This window comes from Sinohyriopsis cumingii, chromosome 1 (assembly GCF_028554795.1).
Source record: "Sinohyriopsis cumingii isolate HCF-2022 chromosome 1, ASM2855479v2, whole genome shotgun sequence".
Classification (NCBI taxonomy): domain Eukaryota; kingdom Metazoa; phylum Mollusca; class Bivalvia; order Unionida; family Unionidae; genus Sinohyriopsis; species Sinohyriopsis cumingii.
The window spans coordinates 117,909,582-117,934,816 of record NC_142961.1 but is presented as its reverse complement, the minus strand read 5'-3'; the positions used below and the strand labels follow the sequence as shown (position 1 = coordinate 117,934,816).

The 25,235-nt window shown below is 36.3% G+C and overlaps 1 protein-coding gene across 3 annotated transcripts in view; it reads left to right on the top strand.

Moving 5' to 3' along the window:
• LOC149807723 (cytochrome P450 10-like) overlaps window positions 1-25,235 on the top strand; it is a 100,233-nt gene that overhangs the window by 22,983 nt on the left and 52,015 nt on the right. Inside the window, exon 2 of one of the 3 annotated variants that reach the window (XM_089969811.1) lies at window positions 24,555-24,790. The exons of the other annotated variants lie outside the window; for them this stretch is intronic. The gene's annotated coding sequence lies outside the window, so the exon portion shown is untranslated. The remainder of the gene's footprint in view (window positions 1-24,554; window positions 24,791-25,235) is intronic. 3 annotated transcript variants of the gene reach the window in all.

Sequence of the window (25,235 nt, the reverse complement as noted above, 5' to 3'; positions counted from 1 at the left end):
TGTACCGTCATTTAAAATGGTTAAGTTAGATTCTGCGGTCCATTCTACAATCAATTTGCCTCTTTTGTCCGTCACACCGCCCCCACCCCCAGCTCGTTATGGGCATTGAAGTCTCCGAAGAGACGATCTGATCTACTCGTTTGTGATCATTTATTTGTTTGTAAGTAATTAAGATGGCTATGCCTGATGTTCCCCCTGGGTCATAAATGTTGAATATTTGTATTTGACCCTAGCCTGTATGAATTATGAGGGACTGAATTTCGAATGCTTCATTGCTACCTGAGGTTGGTGTTATGGTTATTGTTGTTACATTCGGGATGTTATCCGCTATATAGATGGTAAACCCTCCACCTCCTTGTCCCGTGGTTCGATTTTTGAAGTGACCTGGGTTGTATCCTGGGAGTTTGGGTATTTGTTTGGTTCTACTTGTTATTTTTGTTTCTTTAATGCATATAATATCTGGTTTGTGTTCTAAGTTTTGTAATTTGGCTTTTAGTTCACTGATATTACTTATTTGCCCTCCAGCATTCAATTGCCATATTATAATGTTGTGGTTTGTTGTATAATCCATTATTGGGGTGGTCCTTTATTGATTGTTTTGTGTTGAGGGTTGTGATGTTACTCTAAATTTGATTCGATTTTGCTTATTATCTGTGTTATTTTATCCACGATGGAGTGGGGGTTGTCGATAAGTTCAGCTTTGATCTATATGAGTAACTTTTCTGTTGTCGGGTTTGACAGTGATCTGTCTTTTATGTTAGTGTTATCTGATTCTTCGGGGTGGAGTTGTGAGTCTTTGTGGGATTTGATTAAGAATGTATCTTGTTTACTTAATCTTGTTTGATCTTGGTTGGTTGGGTGTTTGGGCTGTGGTTGCTTCAGTTGCTGGTGTGTTTGGGGTCATGATATGTTGATGATTTTTAATACTGGGGGTTAGGTTTTTCGCCGCATGATACGGGATTTGCTTGTTGTTCATGATATCTTAGGTTTGATATTCCTTGATAGTGTTGGGGCATTCGTGTGATTTAGGTAGGTCGGGGCCCCTGCAGTTGGTACATTTGGGTGTGGTTCTACGATATACACCTTTGTGGTTTCCCCCGCATTTGTAGCATAGTTGGGTCTATCTACATATGTTAGAGAAATGTCCCCAGTTTTGGCAGTTGCTGCAGAACCTGGGTTTGTTTATGTAGGTCTCAAGGCGTTGGCGTGCCCCAGAGTGACCTAGTCTTATCATGGTTGAGAGTGGAGAGTTTGATTCTAGTATCGCTGTATTGGTTTCCTGTCCTAAATGAATTTTGAGTTTATACGCCCTATTTATGGTTTTACCACTGTCTTTGAGTTTGGTAGTGAGGGTTTCATTGTTTATTCCTTTATTTTGTCCTGTGAGTTTTAGAACTGCTTTAAATATGGGGTTGTTCGTGCGGGGGTGTGTGGTTAAGTCATTTGTTCGTGTGTTATTGTTTATTGCTATGAGGGTCTGGTTGCTATTGTGTGTTTTGGTTATTATGTTCTTTGTCCCTATTTGTTTGTGTCTTTCGACTTTAACCCTCATGTTGTTAATAATTTCAATTTCTAGGAATTTGGCCAGTTGACTGCGAGTGCTGCAGTGTACTATTATGTATCTTGTGTTTGGCCTAAATATTTTGAATTGTCCTTGATGAACCCTAAGGAGGTCATGTTTGAGACTGTTAACGGTTAAGTTTATCAGTTTATTGAAGTTGCTACTTATATAAAGTATGTGTTCTATGGGGTGGTATGAAAATTTGGCCTGTTTCTTTGGTTCTTTGGGGGTGGGTGAGTTTGAATTATTTTGGGGGGCAGGTTTGTTCTTGGTAATTATGGGTCTCTTCCCTTTACCCTTGCCATCCCACACGTTAGGTTTTGATTTAGTGGTTGGGGTGGTTGGGTTAGCTTGTGTTTTGTTTTGGCTGCTGAGTAATTGTTCTTCAGTTAAGGGTTTTGATGGTCCAGGGTTCTGACTGTTATGATATTTCGGTTTGTTGTTACTGATATGAATGGGTGGGAGTGGAGTTATCGTCCCCTTGGGCGCCATTTTGGGTGTAGTTTTTCCTTTGTTACATGAGTCGGGCCCTATTTTCGGTGGGTTTCCTATTATCATGGCTATAGTATTTTTTTCCCCCGGGGATTGTGCCATGTATTTGGGGGTGGGTGGCTGGTCTTGTTTTTGGAGTGGGATATTGGTGTTTCTATATATATTGTATCGTCCAGTTCATTGTTTGCCCATGGATCTAGTAAGTTTTTGAAACTTACAGTTGAGTTTATACTTAAATAAGTCGGCTGCTGATATTTGAATTAGTTCATTTCTCTCAGGGGTGGTTAGATGCGGTGTTGTTAAATCATTCCTTTCAGGAGTGGATGAGAAGTTGAGTTTCTTCTCGCAAAATTCAAGGTGCTTGGAGTTTGTACTGAGATTCAATTTCCCCATGATTATTTGCAGGTTTGATGTCATAGGGGTGGGGGTTTATGTGATTTCATTTCCTTTTCAAGCCTATTGTTTCTCATAATTTGTTTTCTAGTGTTAAAGTTAAGTTTGTTTGTGATTGATTGAGACATTCCTACTTTGGTTGTGAATAAGGTTTAGGTTAGTTATTGTTGTTAATAGCGGTTGTGGGGGGAGGTGGACTGAAATCAGTCACAGCACGGACGTAGTGGAAAATATGTATGATGGTAAATTGGGTCTGTGAATTCTTTTAGTTCTTATTCTAGTTTGTGCTTTTAAGGAAGGAAGATAATCATAGTCTTACAATTCATTTGATCTGACATAGTTTTGTCGTGAGAATGTCACGTCATTTGTGGTTGGCTAACGTGTGTCAGCAGCCAGATAGGGTGGTTGTATCAATGGATGGTCGTTCTGGAGCTAAGATTTCCAACTACTCAAAATATATTAAGATTTCTATGAATGACAGTACTCAAACATAAGATATAATCAGTAATCAACAGCTTAATTAAATAATCATTCAAACCCCATATCAAACTCAGGTAAATAATTATGACGGCCGATTAGGTCTCATGGGTTCACAGACCGACACAGCCGTTCACATCACACGAACACTGCTCTTCACATGGGTTCACTGAAGAGCACTCCACTTCACATAGGTTCATTGAAATCGCCCACTCAAAACAATCTAGTAAAAACAAAAAATTAAAATTTAGGAAGAAGAAAATAAATAAATAAATAAAAATAAATAAAAAAATAATAAATCTATTTTTTTTATTTTTTTAAAATAACAAAAAAATTCTCTGATTCACACTCACTTAACCCGATTATATATCTCTCCTAATTATTAATTTGAAAAAACCACAGGATATTATCCTGTCCATCTCTGGCAACAATAATTATCTAAATTCAAAATTCGATGCAATCATTAACCTGGATCCATGAACACCACCAAGGACAGAAGATGATAGCCTCCCTGCGATTTTCCTCCTTTGCCACGTCCGGTCACCAAACATTAATTTCCGATAAATTAACATATAACTGAGTGAGTGCAGGTAAATTCCCACTCAACCAAACAGGTAAGCAGAAATATTTTAGTAGTATCATGAGTGCGTGGGTCCATTCCCTCTCATGAATCAGCACTCCAGTCAGACCGCAATGGGTCAAGAAAAGGTTCCGCGGCTGAAAGCTAAAATTATCAGTGCACCGTGTGCACATAAACGCCTGGGGGATGAGGCTCTTTTTCCTTTCCCTAGGAACAATTATCAGGTCGCCATGGAAGAACGCAGCAGGACATAGGACACAATTACTTTTACTATATGTTCTCTACATTTGTTTCTCAGTACTGACCTTTCCACTGTGTGACAATCAATACAAATCATATATTAATCTAAAATAACTTCAAAGATGACTTCCCGGTGAAGTTCTCGTCAAAGGTTGACCTGTTCTTTTTTTAAATAATGGACTGTCAACATAGCAGCATGTAAATAGAACACAGATTTCACTTCCGGATCATCACCATGACCTTATTACTCACTGTGCACTGTCGCCGAAAAACACACAGACAACAACACCCTGAGCTCATATTATCAAGAATGAACAGTTACCTTTAAATCCCTATCAAAAATGCATAAATTAAACTCTTCTATCACCACCAAAATGAGAGAGGAAACAATGTTCTAAAAATAGACAAGAACTACATTCGTGGGTACTGAACTGGAAGTATTAATTGTGATGTAATTCCTGACAGGCTCCATGTTTTATGCAAATTTTAGTCAAACTTTTATATTTGCATGCTATACCTATTTTAACTTTATACATGAAGTCTTTTTAAATTTCCTTGCAAACAAAACATGTGATATCTGTCAGAAAGTATGTAGTGCTGGTGTTCCACAGGGTGCAAGTTCTGGTCCAAGTGCTCTTGAGAAACAAAAACTAAACTTGCTATATCTTCCTTAATTATAGGAATTTTTCAATGCAGTAGAAACCTAATTGTGATACAAGATAAGCCCTGTCTGAAAATATGTTTGAAAGTTACAAATATTGATAAATTAAATTTTAATGGCAAATTAAATAAACATTTAAATTTTAAAAACTAAATTTTATCGAAAACTTAAATTTTCATACAAGCTTTAAAACACAGTTTGACAAACTTTAGACAAAAAAAGTTGACTAATGAATGGTATTTAAAACAAATGGCAGTTTGGACCTGTACAACTGATAACATTTTTCCCAGGGGTAGTGAAGCATTATAGCTCATGGTGATGTTGGCAGCAAACCTCAATATGCCTGTCCAGATGCATATAGGTGTACACACTAAAGAAACAATGACAGGTGCTATGTTCCACATTTACTATGTCTGGTACTTAGGCAGTTCTTTCCATAACTAATAGCACATTCAGAATTAAAGTTCTGATGGGACCAGTAACCATGTTTTATAGCAAAAATGCATTCTATTCAATGTCGATAACTACAAAAGGTGTCATTGGGATAGGAAAATAGTTTCTAGGGAGGCTCTACTTTACTGAAAAATGGTGCTGATCTCTCTTGTGAAAATCTAAGCCATGTCTTTGAGATGCTATATATCAGTGTGGTATGAACTAATCTTGGTCTCTTATGGCAGTACACTGCACATGCCTTTATGAAACCTTGCTATTACCACCAGACTACTGGAAAGCTTCCAAGCTGATCCAACTCTAACACTCTGTTCCAGATACCAGGCTAGACCTGAAAAGATACAATATGTTTCAGTTAATTCTATAAAACAGTACGATATATGTAAATGAAGTTAAAATGTGTTAGATATGGTGATTTCAAAATAACATTAAGGTTACAAGCATGGGGGAAAATATTAAACTTGACAGAGTGAAACTCAGAAATGTGAAGCAATGGCCATGTATTAAAGTGATAAATTCGTCCTAAAAATATATGAGGTCTCTAGAAGCATATTTAGCCATTTACAAGTAAATAACTAATCAGGTAGATTATGTATCATAAAGTTTAAGGCAATGTTGGGGCAGTGAGGTTTGATCATTGGTGCAAACATTAGTACATACCAGTATACAGGAAAGTCAAGTGACAATGTACTAAATTCGAATATGTTACTATGAGCAATCTTATTCATGAGGAAAATAACAATTTTGGATATTGCAAGTGAATACAGCCAACTGTGGTCACACAAATCAACTATAGGTACCAATAAATCCTATATCATCAGCTGAATGTGAAATTCTGATCCCCAAAACTTGTAAACAAGGATGGAAATTTGCATATGTGGGACATATACAATATATTTGTTAAGATCAAATGTGCAAAGATAATTCAAATGATCTATTTGAACATTTATAGTGTATTTTTAGGAGTGTTGGTTACCAATTATTAAGCTCAATGATTGAATGGAATCAGATATCAGCTGATGCTTCAATACCGCACTCTGTCAAAGTACTAAATTGAAATACGTTACCATATATAGGCATATTCATGATGAAAATAACATTTTGGGATATTTTCAGTGCACATAGCCATAAATGTGCCTTATAGATTCACGATAGGTACAATGTCAGCCTATATGATGAACTGAATGTGAACTTTTGATCCCAAACATTCTAAAATGGATGGATATTTGTTCATGTGGGATATGTAACCATGTTAAGATCAGTTGTACAAAGTTAAATTCAAATAACCTGTTTGAATATTTCTTATGTAATCTTTAGAGTGTCAGTTAACAAATATTATTAGTAATTAATAATGCATAAAGCATGATGGATCATTAGAATTCCCATAACAGCATATAGGCCACAATGCCGCACTACACCAATCAATATCTTAACCTAACTAACAATAAAATGGAATGCATTTTGTGTTCAACTTACATCATTTTGCTGTTTTCTTACATACAAGGGTAAATATACCTGGGGAAAACATATTTTATCTCTTTGCCCTGTATTTCATTCTCAGACAGTTTAAAATGATTTAGTAGAGAACTTGAGTAGGTTCAAGTATAAAGTTTTCATCGCTGTCCTCTCACTAAATACAGTATAACTATGTTTGTAAACAATTACTGAAGCTATACCAGCAGATGTGTGTAACTCAGGAAGTGACCCCATCATAAACACATAAATTAACTGCTTGGACACCTAATAAATAGTCTGAATGACCAATACAAATTATAATTTTGTCTTTGTGTATTTTAAATGAAGGTTTCATTTTGACTTACAAAGATATTTCCTCTGACAAAATCTGACAAAAATCCAACATTGGAACTTTAATATGGTGTAGGAATATATACATGCTGATAACATTTAATATGATTCCCAAAAATATTATATATGTACATTTTAAGGGAATTTTTTAATTTTGTATATATTTTTTAAAATATGTATTATAATTTTTAAAATAAAAATTAATTTTTTACTTTTAATTTCATTCTATTATTTTCAAAGTCAATATACATGACATATTAAAATTGTACGTGTCTATCATTAATACTAAAGATTTTATACCAATTTAAACTTTACTCCAATACTGCCCTGACAGGACATAGGACACAATTACTTTTACTATATGTTCTCTACATTTGTTTCTCAGTACTGACCTTTCCACTGTGTGACAATCAATACAAATCATACGTTAATCTAAAATAACTTCAAAGATGACTTCACTGTGAAGTTCTAGTCAAAGGTTGACCTGCTCTTTTTTTAAATGATGGGCTGTCAACATAGCAGCATGTAAACAGAACACAGATTTCACTTCCGGATCATCACCAAGGCCTTATTACTCACTGTCGCCGAAATACACACAGACAACAACACCCTGAGCTCATATTATCAAGAATGAACAGTTACCTTTAAATCCCTACCAAAAATGCATAAATTAAACTCTTCTATCACCACCAAAATGAGAGAGGAAAAAATGTTCTAAAAATAGACTAGAACTACATTCGTGGGTACTGAACTGGAAGTATTAATTGTGATGTAATTCCAGCAGCAGAAGGAGCGTACTACATATATGAAGACCCAGCCAGCTAGCACCCAACCCACTACACTTACTAAAGTGAATAAACTACAGCAACCGGAAAGGACTAAATCTAAGGCTGCCCAGGAGAAGACGGACCACGCTCCTGCCCCACAAAAAATAAATAAAAATAAAATAAAATGAAAAGAGACATTTGCCAACATTGTCTCTAAACCTGCACCACCACAACCACCTCCGCCAGTGAAGAGCAATACTACTCCTAGAACAAGCACTAGAATTGCAGTTTCTAAAATGCAGCAGGTGCTACAAGAACAAATTCTAACTGATATCAGAGAAATCCTGCTATCACCACAGGTCACATTAGACCCACCACCGGACAAAACCTTCAAATTCACCGTACAGGAAGCAGAGGTAGCAACAACACAGGATGAAAGCGACCCAAACATAAAGCGACTAAATCCACTGGGACTTCAAATGGCTCCAGCTGACATCAGGTTAGCGCACGATTTTATGAAAGCAACATTTTTTATAAGCTGGAGTTCAGTTAAGGACAGAAAACCCACGTCGCAGCAATGGCACACAGGACGTAACCTCCTCAAGAAAAGGTTCAACGTTGCCTACACTCAACATCCCGTGAATACACTGATAGAAGCAGCCGAAGTTTTCTTTTTTTGGGGGGGTGGGGGCACCAGACAGATCCCCCCCCCCCATTTCCAAAAAAGAAAAGGTTATGTGTTCCTGTCTCCCCCGAAGGTGTGTATGTTTGTATTATTTATAGTAGAATTTTGATCAAAAATGTTATTGAATTTTTGACGGGGTATTTAATCCCTAATGTTATCTAATAGGTTGTTCATCATTCATTGGGTTGTATCCCCGATGTCGAAATTCCTTTCCTTATGTGTTTGGTGATCTTTGCCAGAGATCCCTAAGTCCCGCATATGTCTATGATATGTGTATGGGTGCTATATATTTATATGTTGGGACTGCCTTTATTGTCGAATTTCCCCAGCTGTCCTCTCTTGCATTCATAGGATATTTATTTCGTTAAATATTTAGAACGAGTTTTCGAAATTTGGTAGAGTAAACGGTGTGATATTTGTTTTTTTATAAAAGAAACTTATTGTTTTGAGTGAGTGGTCATATGTGTCGTTTTCTCTCTACTTTTATTGAATGAGAGGCTTGTCCGATAAAGGTTCCGCATTTTCCTTTGTTTTCTGAATGTGTCGCCTTTAGCGGAGTGTAGCTCTCTCCTTTCTTGAAAGTGTAATTGATAGTTCCAAAAGTTATAACTGGTATTTATGTGTTAGTTAAATTAGTATTGTTAGACTTGTTCTTCTTTGAATGTTACTATTTCCCCATCTTTATGTTATGTTTGTCCATATCCTCTGCGTGGGTTTTTCTGTCACTATTTAGCAGGTATGTCCACTTCGCGTAGCGCCTTGTGACTTAGCCCTGCGACGTCTATGCAACATACTTCTCCCACGCAGAGGTTCCCTGTATCCCTCACTAACAAAAAACGTCTTAGAAAGAAAAGAAGAAAAAACAAGAAAAAATCGTTTTTCTTATATAAGTTTGGGTTGAAGGTATTTTTAAGTTCGGGTTGAAAATATGTTTTATCTGCAGGAAAATATTAGTCGCGCGGTGGGGCAGGGTTCGGCTGCCATCTGCGTTACCGCTATCGGTACTACCGAAACCCTCTCCCACCTCCCCCATCGATATCGTAGATATGGTTTTTATTTTCTTTTTGGTTTTCTTATTTAAAAAACGTAATCACTTGTCCGCAGGATATCATAGTTGTTATTATGTAGTCTATTATTTTTAAAACAATTTTGTTATTATAATCCACATCTAAATATAAAATATTATTTCTATGATACTTGTATTTCTTACAAATTTCCATTATTACCCTGATCCTATTATTTTTGTTTTTGTCGCCTCAGGCCATCGTATGTAGTTTGGTGAAATTGCCTTTTTTACATAGCGGACATTTTGGCATTTCCCTAATCATACGACGTTTTATTGCTTCTTCGCCTGTAAGCCAGGCGTTGTGTAAATACTTGAAAATGAAACTTTTTGTTTTTAAGATCTTATTTTCCCCCAGTTTTTCCAAGTTTTGGTCCAGTTTATCCCCCAGATTTCCTGCTCTACTCTACATTTTATATATTTTGTTACTTCTCACATCCATGCATAACTTTTGCTTACTTCAAATTTCCATAGTTCCGTTTTATCCCTGTACTTTAAAAGTATTTTTTTTAATATATTTGAATTTTCGTGGTACTTCTAATTATTTGGTTAATTTATTATTTTTATAAATTTTATGTCGGTTTCTCAGAGTGAAGCCGAACCAGAAAATGTATAGTGCTTCCCATGCTGTAGCTGGGCCTGGTTGTATTTTTTTAAATCTGTTAATTATATTTGTTAGTTTTAGTAGTAGAAGGCTTGGAAACCCCAGTCCCCCTCTACTTTTATCTCTATATAACGTTTCTTTTTTATGTAATGCATTTTAAAATTCCAGACATACTCTATTATCTCTTTGTCTATCTTATTTAAAATTTTGTTATCTATGTCTATGGATTTAATTATATAGTTTATATTTGAATATAAATATGTCTTTGCCACTTCGGCTCGCTCCATAATGCATAGTGGCGCCATGGCCCAGATATCCACATTTCCCTTTATTTGTTTGATAATTTGTTTGTAGTTTTCTATTGTTTCTTTTTCCCCAAAGTGCACCGCGAGAGCTTTTACCATATATCTCAGTAGTTGGTGGGGAAGCCCAGGATGGTTACCCTTCCAGTTTCCTATTTTTAAGATCTCCGTCTTGTCGTGATTAATTTGTGAGCCCGACGCATTACCGAATTTTTGTTAATTCTTCTTTTAAGTATTTGTAACATCTTCTCTCTCTTATAAAGTTAATGCAATCGTCTGCATGTTGGAGGATTTTTAATTCTTTTTTGAGATTCTGTATTCGTATGCCTTGTATATCTGGGTTATTTCTTATCTTGTGGCTTAGGATTTATATTGCCATTACATATAATAGCATCGATAGTGGACATCCTTGTCTCGCTGATCGTCGTATTTCAAATTCTTCTGTACATTTTCCATTTTCCTGTACACATGAAGTTATCCCTGTGTATAGGATTTCGGTCCATTTTCGGAAATTCGGTCCGAAGCCAAATTTTTCTAAAAACCTTCTGTATATAGTTTTGTTCTAATCGGTCAAAAGCTTTTTCTTGGTCGAAGAATACCATGGCACCCTTCGTGCCTGTTTCATTTATATAGTCTATTACGGTTTTGATATTTAGAATGTTATTTTGTATATCCCTCCCTTTTCCCCCACAAGTTTGGTTTACATTGATTATTTTGTTTATCCCACCCTTTACCCTGTTTGTTAGTATTTTACTTACAATTTTGTAATCTGTATTTAAAAGCGATATAGGTCTCCAGTTCTTTATTTCATCTCTTTCTCCTTTCCCTTTGTATATGAATGTAATAATCCCTTCCCTCACTGAATTAGACATGTGTATTTTGCTTAAAAATATATTGTTAAATAAGGCGTTGAGGATCGGCATTAGTTCACCGTGGAATTTTTGATAGAATTCCACGTTGAGTCCATCTATACATGGTGATATTTTTTAGTGAAGCTATATTCTTATTTATCTCTTCTTCTGAGATGACATCATTACATATGTCTCTGTGTTCTGATGATATCATCATACAATCAACATTGTTTAGATAGCTGTCGATTGTGATGGAGTCTATGTTCTGTGTAGTGTAGAGTTCTTTGTAGTAGCTAAATATATTGTTCAAAATTTCTTCCTTTTTCGTGTAAATTACATTGTTTATTTTTATATTATTTAGAGCTTTTTTCGCCTCCTTTTCTAAATTCTTCCCGTTTATATAGACTATTTGCTTTATTGTATAATTCTGTAAATTTTCCCGCCCTTATTATTCATCTTGATTCTCATCTTCTTCGATTTTTTTATATTTTGTCTGTCAGTTGCTTTTTTTCGTCCTCGTTTATCATCTTTTTTTTAGGGTTGATTTGAGTTCATATTTGTATTTTTTAGTTTCTTTGCTCGTCTGTTTGAATATTGGATCGAAATTATTTTTATTCTATTTTCTAAAATATCCCACTCGTTTATAATGTTTATAGTTTCTTCATTTTGGAAAGTTTCAATTTCTTTTTTTTTAAATAATTCTATATATTATTTTTCATTTAAGATTTTGTTGTTCAGTTTCCATACTCCTGGCCCCCATTTTATCCTTTTCCTTACTCTTAGACCCATTGTGACCATATAGTGATCTGATAGCTTGGTATTAGTTATGGCTGCGTTGATAAAGGTTGAAGGATCGTAGAAATTTCCATAAAATTTGTCGATTCTGCTAGTTTGGTTTTGTTTGTAATTGAAAGTGAATTCTCTTCTTAATATGTTAAGTTCTCTGTAAATGTCATGTAATTGATGTTTATTCAATAAGTTTATCATTTCCGTCCTGTATATTTTGTCGCTAGTTGTTAAGTCAGTCGTTCTGTCAATTTCGTCCTTATCCCAGTTGAAATCTCCCCCAATTATTAAATTTTCCATTGAATAAAGTTGTAGATAGTTTGTTAAATTTTCGATAAAATTTCGTTTTTAAGTTCTGTTTTTTGGCATATACACATTTATTATATGCCAGTTTAACATTTTTACATGTATTAAGCGACCTTTGAAAAACTCTCCCTCCTCTATCCTTTCCCAGCTTAACCCCGGTTTACTTTTGATTATCGTTGCTACCCCTCCTCTGATATCATTACTAATATAATCATTACTTAAAACTATTGCATTTAGTTTGTCTTCAAGTATAAATTTTAGCTCCGGTGTAATTCCATTGTGTGTTTCTTGTATCAATATTACGTCAAAGTTTGTTTCTTCGGTTATTTTTCTGCTTTCGCCTTGTCTATCCCGTCGCAGTTGATAGAAGCGAATTGGAAATTTGGTTCTTCCATTTTTGCTTCTCTTCCCAGGTGCCGCATCACTTTATAAAAACTGTTTGTCTTTCTATTCTAGTTACGATATATTTGTTTCAGTTTAGTTTTTTATGGGGCTCTGGATTGCCTCCAGAGCCTCATTTGATGGGATGTTATTTTCTGTAATTTGTGAGTTGTACATTTTTGATTCGTTGTCGTTGTCGTTTTCCGTATCCGTTCCATTGTCGTTGTTTGTTTCATTGTCATTTTCTGTATCCGTTTCATTGTCGTTGTCTGTTTGTTCCTTTGAAGTTTCTTCGTCTGTGTCTTTGTCTTTGTCCTTATCCTTCTTACCCATTCTTTTTATTATTTTTGGCCTTTACTGGCGGGATTATTGTCTGTTGGGTTTGATTTTGGTCTGGTCCAGCCGCACTCCACTCCCCTTCTGGGGAAGAGCGTTGTAAAGACGTATTGTACTTGCGTTTCTGGGACGGTGGAGGGGTCGACGTCATAGTTTTGGTTCCTATTAAGTCCACCGGCCCTTCTTTTTTTTCCTTCACTTTCTTCTCTTTCTTGGGCGTTATCCTCATCGATTTGTAAGAGGAAATATGGATTGGTTGTCAGTATTTCACTCTCCTCTTTGTGTGATCCCGGGTGGCAAGTCTTTTTGGGAGTAGTCAAATCCTCCCACTCCAGATCTTTGCCTCCCGTTGTATTTATGGTAGGTGTGTGCGTATTACCATATTGTGTAGTTGTCTCTAGCTGGGAAGTTATGGGATTCCCTACATCCTGCTTTTCAAATTCAAGTTCTATTTCAGTCTCCTCGACTGGTTTGGGTGCAGCCGAACTTGCATAAGTAAAATGTGCCATTAGTTCCTTGCAATCTTTGGGTTCATGCCCAACCTTACGGCAGCGTGTGCAGGGTCGCTCATATTCACATCAGTGTACCATGTTTTAAGCAAGAAACCTAACACATAGAAAAAAGTAGGGAGCTTAGCGGCGTCTTCCTTGGCCACTGTAATTATCCTTACCCCGATTTTATTTTCTGATAGCCCCATACGGTCGCCATTTTTTGGTTTTTGATGGGGACTTTGAATTTCTGCCTTATTTTGTCAACTTGGACCTTCATTGTCGATCTCCAGGGGGAGTCCCGAAATCATGACGTCTGTTGTTCTAGGTTCTAACCCTCGGGTTATTGGGGGTGCCTCAGATACTGTTGCTGTTAGCCCCTTTACTTCAATTTGTGTCATGTCAAGTAAGGGGATGTCATAATCTGTAGGGTATACAATGAACTTGTTCCTCCCCCCGTTTTGTATGCCCTCAATCCCTTCAATGGGTATACCCTTTGCCTTAAGGGCGGTAATAATGTCAGATTTCCTGGGGCATTGGCAATATTCCCGAAATCTAACATCTGGCTCCCTCTAGGGTGGGAAGCAATAAGGATGTTTCTTCTATCTCCTTTCTCGATATGTACATCAAAGTACTGCTCGAATCGTGACTCTTTGTGCGTCATAGTACCTGCTTGGGCCATCTTACTAACAAGCCAATGTTTGCAAGAAATTATGAAAACAAAATAACAAATGAGAGGGATTCTTGAAAGAAAGAATCACGACCGTGGTCAAACTAGTTATCAAATAATCCCAGTGTGGGCAAGGTGAATTGACTCATGTGGTTCCACGCTACTGCGTAGGACTAAATTACTGTGAAATATGATCACAAAAATATCAAAAATACAAAATTGTTTCAAAGGAAAATGTCATTCAAAGCAAATATCAAAAATACAAAATTGTTTCAAAGGAAAAAAAGTCCTTCAAAACAAAACCAAAATGACACATGAGAGGGATTATTGAAAAGATCATGGCTGTGGTCAAAAAACTGTTTATCAAATAATCCTAGTGTAAGCAAGGCGAGTTTAACTCATGTAGTTCCACGCTACTGCGTAATACTAGATTGTTATGAAATCTGAGCACAATCAATTTCAAAAATGCAAAATTGTTTCAGAGGAAATGGTCCTTCAAAACAAAAATATATGTAATGAATTTCAAATGAACTGAAAAGAAAATAGGGAAAACAGAGATCACAAAAGGGATGCAAAATAAAAATGTAAATGGAAGGTGTTGTGACACTAATTTTCCCTTCACGACTGTTGTGCGCTCTTACGAACTGCCTTAGTTTGCCAATCCACTGATAGAAGCAGCCGACGTTTTAAGCGGGTTCCATGGATTCGAAGGTTTTCCAGCCAGAAAGCGAAGGGAAACACAGAGAGCGGAAGCATTATGCGAGGAAGAAGTTAGCCAAGGCACCTTCCCGCCTGGGGAGAAATAACAGCCCTTCTTAGGGCTACATATTGCCATTTATCTAAGGGGACCAGTTTGGCTTGGTTTTCCAATTCGACAAAACCACACAAAACTGACTTGATCGTTTCGGTTGCCTGCATCAAAATTTAAACCCAATGACCTAAGTGACTCAACTTTTATTTGTCGCTTAGACAATTAGAAAAGCAAAATTGTTATGGCATCTCACTATGTACTAGTACTATTTCAATTGTTAGGAGTTAGGAACATTATCAGACTCATTTGAATTTGACTCAGTTGCACAGGTGGCTCACACAATATTGGTTGTTAGGGTCCATTCACAAACAACTGAATATAATTTGGCTAAGTACGGGCGGGTTGTCTAATGACGGAACTCCCCTCCACTTTCCACGTCTGGACATTCGTACAAAGGGCGGATATATGGAACTATTTCCACCCGCCTAAAATTGGTGTCCCAGTGTGACATCATTGTCACCAACCAATCGCGACTGACGTTACAACTGCATTGGTCGACACCACAGTGACTGGTAAACAGAAAATTTAGTTTAGTATCATGAGTGTGTGGGTCCATTCCCACTCATGAAACAGCCCTCCAATCAGACCGCAATGGGAACCAAAGGGACCCGCGGCTGAAGGCTATACTTACCAGTGTACCTTGTACGCACAAACACCTGGGGGATGAGGCTCTTTTTCCTTCCCCCAGGATCAATTATCAGGTCGCTCTGCGACCATTAACAGTGGTACATGCACAACGTGCGCACACCACTATAATCCAACTAATAAATCAATCAATTTCCAAGTTCATCTTACATACCACTTTTGTTGGAGCCCATGCCTGATGTAGTTTTCATAAAATTGGGCGAAAATGATATAGTATTGTACAGTTCAACTGAGATTGTATCCCAGATGCTTTAATTGTGTAATCAATTATTGGAAGCCGGTGTTCAGTATGTGTTTGGCAATTCTATGCTGCCTCGATTCCGACCAAGAGGGATGACAAGGTCCCAGTATATATGTAGGGCCTGTGAAGTCAATCTCGAAATGATGCGGACTTTTTCTGCAAGTTCCAGGGTCATATATTGCCGTTTTGCTGGTTTCCGTAGTATTTATATGGATCCAGATGGAGTTCATCTCAACACAAGTGGTTGTAGGTGGTTCTATACACGTATGCTGTCTACGGTGCAGAGACATTTGTCACAGTGACTTTGCTGCTAAAGTTTTGAGTTTTGTTGTAATAATGAAGAAAGACAAGTTAGTTAGTTGGATTATGTGGTTTTCGTTCTTTTGAACATGTACCACTTGTTTATTCACGCACTGCGTGATTTTTAATTACTCCTGAGGGAAGGAAAAGGAGCCTCATCCCCCAGGCTTTTATGTACTCACGGAGTACTTTTTAATTTAGCCACTCAGGTGTAAGACTATCTAGTCCTTAACAACCTGACTGAAAGGCTAATAAACATGAGTGGGAATAGTCACACCACACTCATGTTTCTTAGTTGAATTGAAATGCCCCAGGTGTCAACCCAAGCAGTATTTGACGCCCGCTACGATTGGTCGGCAGCGATGACGTCACATTAGGACACCTGGTCTTGTGGCAGATGAAAATCGTTCCACATACTGCCACGTGTACGTTGTCCGAGCGTGGTAAAGGAGGAAAGGTACTCGGAAACCCAGCCATAGATGTCATGTACTCCCCAAAACGCAAGCCCGTACTTATTCCAAATCATATCCAGTTTTACTAATGGACAAAATATACCAATAATGTGTTAGCCACCTCTGCAATTAATCAAATCATAAGAGTTATAAATTTTGAATAAATTTTCCGAACAAGTTTGAATTTAGTGTACACAGTGTACATACTTATTGAAATTAAAAACCAATCGATCAAGTCTAAACGACTTATAGCAATTGAGTAACGCATGGTAAAAGAGTAAGTGTGAGAATTTAAACGGCGGTACCAAAACAGATCAATTCAGATGTAAGATTAGTTGATCTAGGAGGTACACCAAGCCAAAATGGATCCCTATTAGATATTTACAGGCAATTTTAGTAGCCGTAAGAAGGACTTTTGTTTTTAGGCAAACGTTCCCCGTCTGTCCTCTGCTTCCCTGCATAGCTGGGCTGTTTGCTTTCTTCGTTAGTTTCCCCTGGAAAGGCATAACCATGAAGTTTAGCGATGTATTTTTCCGCCTCGGTCAGCTGGCGTAAGGAGAGCTGAGTAAGCTTCATAATAGAGCGCCAATTAATGTATTGGATTGCATTGACGAAGTTGCCCGCATTTTTTAGAAAGACAAGTTTCATATTTTTTATTCACATAAAGTATTTTGACAAAATTGTTTGTTGTTTTGAGTTTGGAGGTTTTATTTCCTAAAGTTTCTAAAGGGTTGAATATATGAATAAAATGGATGGTGAAGCGTGCTCTAGTACAAGGTACATGAGCGCGTCTCACCTTGCTTTTAATAAGGACGTGATGGAAAACACCCCTCATTAGATTTTTGGATTATAACGGAGGGAAAGAGTCCTGATCCTCTTTTAGGAGTCAGTAATGACCTTCCTTTCTCCCTCCCGCCTCTATTGCTATTGTTTAGCATATAATTAGTTAAAAATATGTCAGTAGATACAATTATTTTCAATGAAAGGTAGAGAGGTTCATGCAAGGTTTTTTTGAAATGTCAAATATGACCTCCTTTGCACTAAGTCTCGCCACTTTAAATGTGACCATTTTGTCAGTACTTATAAAATTACATTATGACAAATGTTGAGGGGGTTAATTCAGGTTATGTTGCATACAAGGTAAGGGGGGGGGGGCGGTGAATAGTGGAAGAGCCTCAAGTTGGGGTCTGTTTAGAAGTCAAGGTTGACTTCCCCATAACGACGCTTGCCCCACTACTCAATATAGTTATATCACAGGGGATATATCTTTTGCAAAATTTAGTAGTTGGGGACTTAATAGTGGAGAAGTTTCATGTCAGGGACCTTTCGGAAGTCAACGAGCGACCTCCCTTCTACGACACCCCTCCAGCATCAAAATCCTTTTCTTTAATTTACTAGCGTTTATATAGTCAGAGTATACCTATAATGAGTGGTTAAGTTTAAGATCATGACTGTGATTTGGGGTGAGGGAGTAGTGTAGAGATCGCATAATGGGGTCCTATAGGAAGTCGGTGATCGACCTCCCCAAATGCGATCTCTCACACTAATTATGGAATTTATCAGTCACATTTGTTGTGATTGTTGAATTTGGAAGGTTGGGTTATATGTATGTACTGATTCCGCGCGTCGGATGCTTAGGTAGAAACGAGTTATTTTGTAATAAACAACAGTAAAATAAAAATCTAAGACACAATAGTAGAGCTGGGATGTAGGTATATTTCCTTTTATCCAAAAAAGTTCTCAGCCAGATCTGGAATTTCCTTCCAAGTCATAAACTAATGTCCTACACTCAGGTACAAAAAAATATGTATACCTTAATAATCGCAGATAATATTAGCTATATATTATGTTGTTTACAAAATAACTAACACTAATCAGGTAGACCCGTAACTTGTTTATGGAAAAGACCACATTCAAAATATAGATATACAGAACATATAATCGTCGAGAAACAAACAACACTAATTGAATATTCAGAACATTATATACGGAATGGAAGAACATTTGCAAATCGACGTGAAATATATTGTTTAAAATAATTATATTAATTACTATTTATGATTTTCTCGCTGAAAACTATTTTGGCTGTATTTGTAACCAGTGCTTCGCTTAGTTGTGCATGGCAGAAGTGGCAATGTGTGTCCTTGGGCACTATTGTTGCCCTTGATTCTACATCATTGTATTCTGTGTGTTTACTGGCATCATCTGGATATTTATAATGAAAGTCGGAAATCAAGTTTAAAAAATTAAAAGCTAGTAGCAGCAACATAGTAGAACTGAACTCAGATAATGAGATGATTGCTGTTAATGAATGAGACAAGGCCACGTGTGATTGGAGTCTGAGACACAGCTAAATTTCGATAGACTTAAAGTCAATGCAACCATGGTGTTACGGAGTTACAAATATTAACATCCAATACAAATGTAGCTTCTTAACTCAGTTTAATGTTAACCAAAGCAATAAGTCATGACGACAGCAAATTAAACATAACAGATTCATATTTTGTTTTACTGCAGGGACGATATTTTCAAATAACTACAGAAAAGGAAGAAAGTCAGGGATCATTAATAATATAAACTATTTGCCCTTAAAGTGTTGACAGGTCACAGACCCAAATCCCATGAGTCAAGAAGAAGATAGGGATCAAATGTTATTCAGGCTCTGTTATCCTATCCATGTCAAACAGATTTCACATTGATGGCAATCTAAACAGTGATCTCAACCAATACTGTAACAAGATGCCTTCACACCATGATGATCAAAAGTTTATGCGAAATCATTCTAATACAAGAGAGAGAGAGAAAGGAGTTTATGATGAGGAAGGCATCTTGGTACTGATAATAATTATGCGAAATTCAATATACGATTAGTGAATAACATACTTAACAACATAAGAATCTTTAGTTATGTGCGCATCATACAGACACTGATAAATAGCAATGGCCTCTTTAGGTAGTCTACCTTCTTGTATAGCAAAAAACCAAAGAGATAATAAACCACCTATTTGTAGAGACCACTTTTCGTTTAACGAGAAATAGCTCAATCCAAACAGTTTTACATTAACTAACTTTATCTATGAAATACCATTAGCTGTAGTCTAGGGTGTGGATGAATGAACGGACACGTGACACGTACACCAACACTATAATGATGAATAAAATACGTCATGTTCTAGTACTAATATTAGTACCCTTACTCGTACCTCGTGGACAGGGTACTAACATGAGCACATACGTGTTAATGGAGCAAGCCGGGTGTGATTCACACCCGGCGCTCTTTTAGCCTAATAATAACACTTTAAACATATTCCTTGCATATAATCCAATAAACTGAGTAGTCCTCTTATTTAATACCGGAAGTACCGAAAATCATTGTAGAAATAGTTGTAAAATCTCGTTTACCTTTTTTAGCCGATATTTTCGTTTAGATCGTCCGCCATATTATTTCAAATAATGATTACTTCCGTTCTCAGCCTCGTTTGTTTGTGTGCCATATAAGGACATTGACGCCTTATTTGGAAATGTAAACAAATCGTAGTAAAAATTTGGCGCCGTTTGGGTCAGAAATTCTGCGCATTAAAAGTAAATACGGTGTATCGGCAACTTTGAAACTCACCAACAAGCGATTATTCGCACTTGATTGATAATAATATAGCGTAGAATATCCAAAATATGATTTGGCAAGCCTAAAGTAGAAAAGGGGTCACGGCGAGATTCTCGCGTTATCTGTGATGGCAGACAGTATAAGGTTAGAGTAACCATGCCAATTTATTTTATCGTGTAAGGGCTTAATAAATTCAAAATAAGCCAAACTTCTTTCACGACATGATTATACTTATGTAGTTGATTTCTACATTGTTTGTTTTTCTGACTTTAGTGATGAATTTTTTTGCTCCATTACATGATATGGGATCAGTTCGTAGCCTCAACCGCAACACAATCAAGTTGAGGCTACGACATCGTAGCTAGTCATGTTCCTGCCAAGACAGGAACGACAAAAGGAGCTGTCATAAACCTGATGAATATTAGTTTATATTCTTATTTTAGAGAATACTTCGGAATAGAAACAGACGATTTTGAATCGGGAAACATAACTAGTAATCACGAATAATTTTAATGTATAAACATTATTTATTCAGAGAACATGAATATCTAAAGAAAATTAAACAAACACTCCTGCAATCCATTCTAACTAATCATAATATCATTATGCAGTCCAAGAATTATGGTCTATAAATGCATTTGGTAACAAATATACAGAAAAAGGAACCCACAAATGGAACACATATAGAAAGACTTATGAATTTTTCATTTACTCGCAACATATACACACAAACGCATTTATACTAACAGAGTGAATCTTTGAAGGCCTTATGACATTGTTTCAAAGAGAGAACTATAGAAACCGCTTGAAAAAGTACACACAACCTGACAATAATGAAAATCAGTCCTTGGTGTTGATGTGTTTTAGACTCTTCGTTCATGGTTTGTAAGGAAGAACTATATAAATTGGTTATGAGCACAGATAGAAGACTATATACGGTACTTTATAGCTCCGGTGCATGCATCTTTGATGCAAGTGACAGAACATGAAAATCGGGAACATTCTGAAATTTATTGATTTATACAGGACACGGATTTTCAAATATGCTATTAAAGATGTTACCTAGAGCATGGTATTTCATATATAAAGTTGTTTTGGTTCCCAGCGGGGATATTATCATCGATGAAGTAAATGTCCGTATTCTACATGTAATAGACACATGATTGGGAAAAAGGCGTGAATTTATGTGCGATAATAAATATCTTATTCATTTTGTCATTTGTTCTGAAAGATGTATGAGAATCGGAACTCTACTTTTCTGTAATTTTCTTTCACCAGGAAATCTTGGTTCTAGGCACGGATGTTATAAGGGAACCTGCAGTAATGAACAGACTTTGGTCGTTTGTTATAATATATATCCTTGTGATACGATTTGTGTCCGAAACAAAGGGAATAGTCCATAAATTCACTGGTGGTCAGCATCAGATGGTTATTGTAAAAAATAGTTAAACTGATTTTTATTTTGGCATCAACTTGTGATGTGGCAGGAAGTGGTTAGAAGGTCGTGGTTCTGAGCGCAGATGTATCACATCAAAGAATCGAGTTTAGGTACCTTAAATAGGAAACTGGTCTTGTGAGCAAGGATTTGAGAATAACGCTGCTACATTTTAATACCTAAAGATCAAGAGATGTTACATGATATACATGGAGAGAATATGACGTGTACAGATGTGTAAGAAACGAAATATATATGACTCATGCTTTTACAAAGAGAAATATATAAATTGGTATCGATGCAAATATTGATACGGTACTTTATAGGTCAGATGCATGAATTTTGATGTAAGTGAAAGAACATGAAAAGTTGGAACGGTGTGAAGTTTCTTGATTTATATCGGTTCCAAGCGGGGATGTTATCATCGATGAAGTAAATGTCCGTATCCTACATGACATCAGCACAATAACGGGAAAAGAACGTGAATATATATATATATATATATATATATATATATATATATATATATATATATATATATATATATATATATATATATATATATATATATATATGCAGCAGTAAAGATCTTATTCATTTTGTCATTTGTTTTGAAAGATGTACGAGTATCGGAACTCTACTTTTGTGTAATTTGCTTTTGCCAGGAATTGTTGGTTCTAGGCACAGATGTTATAAGTGAACTTGCAGTAATGAACAGACTTTGGTCGATTGTGACACTATATATCCTCGTGATACGAATGTTGTCTAAAATAAGGAATAGTCCTTTCATTTACTGGTGATCAGTATCATATGGTTATTGAAAGAAATATTTTAACTCATGTTTATTTTGGCACCGACTTGTGCTGTGACAGGCAGTGATAAGAAGGTCGTGGTTCTGAGCGCAGATGCATCGCTTGAAAGAAACGAGTTTAGGTAACGTAGATAGGAAATTGGTCATGTGAGCAACGATTTGAGAATAATGCTGCTAAATTGCAATACTCCAAGATGAAGAAATGTGAAATGATATACACTGAGATAATTTGACGTGTACAGATGTGTAAGAAATGAGAAATATCTGACTCAGGCATTTGCAAAGAGAAATATATAAATGGTTCTGAGCACGGATACAAAAATTAATACTGTACTTTTTAGGTCAGATGGACGAAACTTTGATGTAAGTGAAAGAACATGAAAAGCAGGAACAGTGTGAAGTTTGTTGACTTATACCGGACACAGTTGTTGTTCTAGGGTTTAACGACATTTTTCAGCACAAGATAGGATATACATGGCGGCCAGTATAACTGGTGGAGGAAGAGCCCTGGAAATCCCAGGGGAGAACCACCGACCCACGAGAAGCTACTGGCAGGCCTTCCCATGTACCAACGATAGCCGAGCTTTGGACTCGAACCCACGCAGACAGAGGTGAGATGGCACGGTGAGCGCTTTAGACAACTCGGCCAATCTGGGCCCCATACTGGACACAGATTTTCAAATATGCTATTAAATATGTTACCTAGAGCATCGTATTTCATATGTAAAGTTATTTTGGTTCCCAGCGGGGATGTTATTATCGACGAAGTAAATGCCCGTATTCTACATGTTATCGGCACATGATTGGAAAAAGGACGTGAACTTATATGCGGCAGTAAAGATCTTATTCATTTTGTCATTTGTTCTGAAAGATGTATGAGTATCGGAACTCTACTTTTTTGTAATTTTCTTTTACCAAGAACGAACATTATGAACTTTGTTGATTTATACAGCACACAGAATTTCATATATGGTAACTATAGTATGATAAAACATACGTGAAGCTGTTTTGGTTCCGAGCTGGGATTTTATCATTCATGATGTGAATGTCCATATTCTATTCTACATGGAGATAAATTGACGTCTACAAAGGAGAAGGAAACCGAATATATATTAGTCATTTTCAAAAAGAAATATACAAGTTGGTTCTGTGCAAGTATGCTAAAACTAGAACGGTAGGTTGATGTGAAGGAAACCCAACACATATTTTACTTAGGCACATACAAACACAGATGTATGAGTTAGTTGTTTATACGGGTGCTAGAATTCATACGGTACTTCATAGGATATGTCCATAGATCTTCTAAGGAACACGAAACAATATAATTCTATGATATTCGTTGATTTATTTACATTTGCAGACTAGACTATATTTATTATTGTGTTGTAGAGGAACACGAATCTATAGGCTTGTTTACAGTACGGATGCAAATATTCGAGTGGTATGACATGCCCCATTTTAGTAGGCGCTACATGACAGAGAAAAGCGCTTCTTGAAATTCCTAGATTGATCATGGACACAGACTTTGAAAAAACTTAGGAATGATTTTGACTATTGCTAGAAAATGTCTTTAACTATTTTGGTTCCTGGTGAGAATGTTATGATCGCTGATGTAAATGCTCTTATTCCACATAATATGGTTACAGGATTTAAAAAAAAAAACAGTCGTGAATTTGTATAGTGCTGTGGGGATCTGATACTTTGACATTTCTTCTGAGATCTGTATGCGAGACTTATCAAAATTTTTAAACATTCTGAAACCAGTGGGGTTAGTTCGAGGTAAGGATGGTGTAAGGAAGTCTGCAATACGATATATAATTACGTCCATTGTACTATGAGTTGTTTGTTCGTTGTCAGAGTTTACCCATATTAATCGATGATTCCAAAAGGTCCCTTAATTTCACCTTAATTTTGTGCAGGCACAATACGCTCCGTAAGGTGCGGTAGCTCGTGCGCTTATTTAATTCCTATCGCGGGTGTATCTAAATGAGAGAGAGAGAGAGAGAGAGAGAGAGAGAGAGAGAGAGAGAGAGTTACTGTTGATGTCATATTTAGTAGTAGAAATAAGTGTTTGCTTACTAATGGAACATTTAACATGAACAATGATAGCTCCAAATTGAGGTTTAATAATTTGCAAACAAATTTTCTCTGTAAACATAAGAAACATGTGATGATTTTGTCACGTTGCACTGAAATATCAAATATGAGAGAGAGAGATGTTTTCATATGCCTTCGCTTTAGAAAAAAGAAGAAAAATCACTTATATTACAATACTCCGTGCACGAAGAAATATTGTTAATTCACTTTACTTGAAGAGACAGAAGTAACATATTTATTATCTTTTTTGTTGTTCTAGTTCTTCTTCCTACAATTGTTAATAAAGGGAAATTACTATTGAACTGGTTCCAAGCGTGGATGTTTGGCAGTGGTTCTAGCTGTGGACTTCCGGTTCTTCTCGCGAATGTGCAGTGCAAGACACTGTTGGGCTCAAATATCAATAGTCTGAAGAAATCTTTTTGGAAATATTTTACTAAGGATTTATTTTTTTTTAAAAAAGACATTTTCAGGAAATTTTGGTAACTAAGGCAAAAGGTAAGTACATACTATGTTATGTACTTAATATATTGCAACACTCGTTAAAAGTTATTGCAAGGATGCTTTCACAGACATTCCAGAAAAATGTTTACAATTAAGATTAGAACATTAACAAAATTAAGGTATCGAATTTAAGATAAAAGAAATTTGTTCTTAAGCAACATTAGAATCTCATTTTCCTTCCCAAATTCAATTTTTACACACCTATTGTATTTGGTTATTTCTTATGCATTGTTTAAGTTAATATGAATGTTACGTTACGCTACGGATGTCCTTGGAAATAACGTCTTAAGTAATTCCATTAAGTGACCAGTGACTTACGACATTTGAAAATAAAAGGTGTTGATATACTCATGGAAAAATCGGCATGCAGTACTGAGTTTGAATTGTCAGGTTTTAATTCCACTGAATTTTCGTTGATGTTGAGGTATCCAAGATGTAT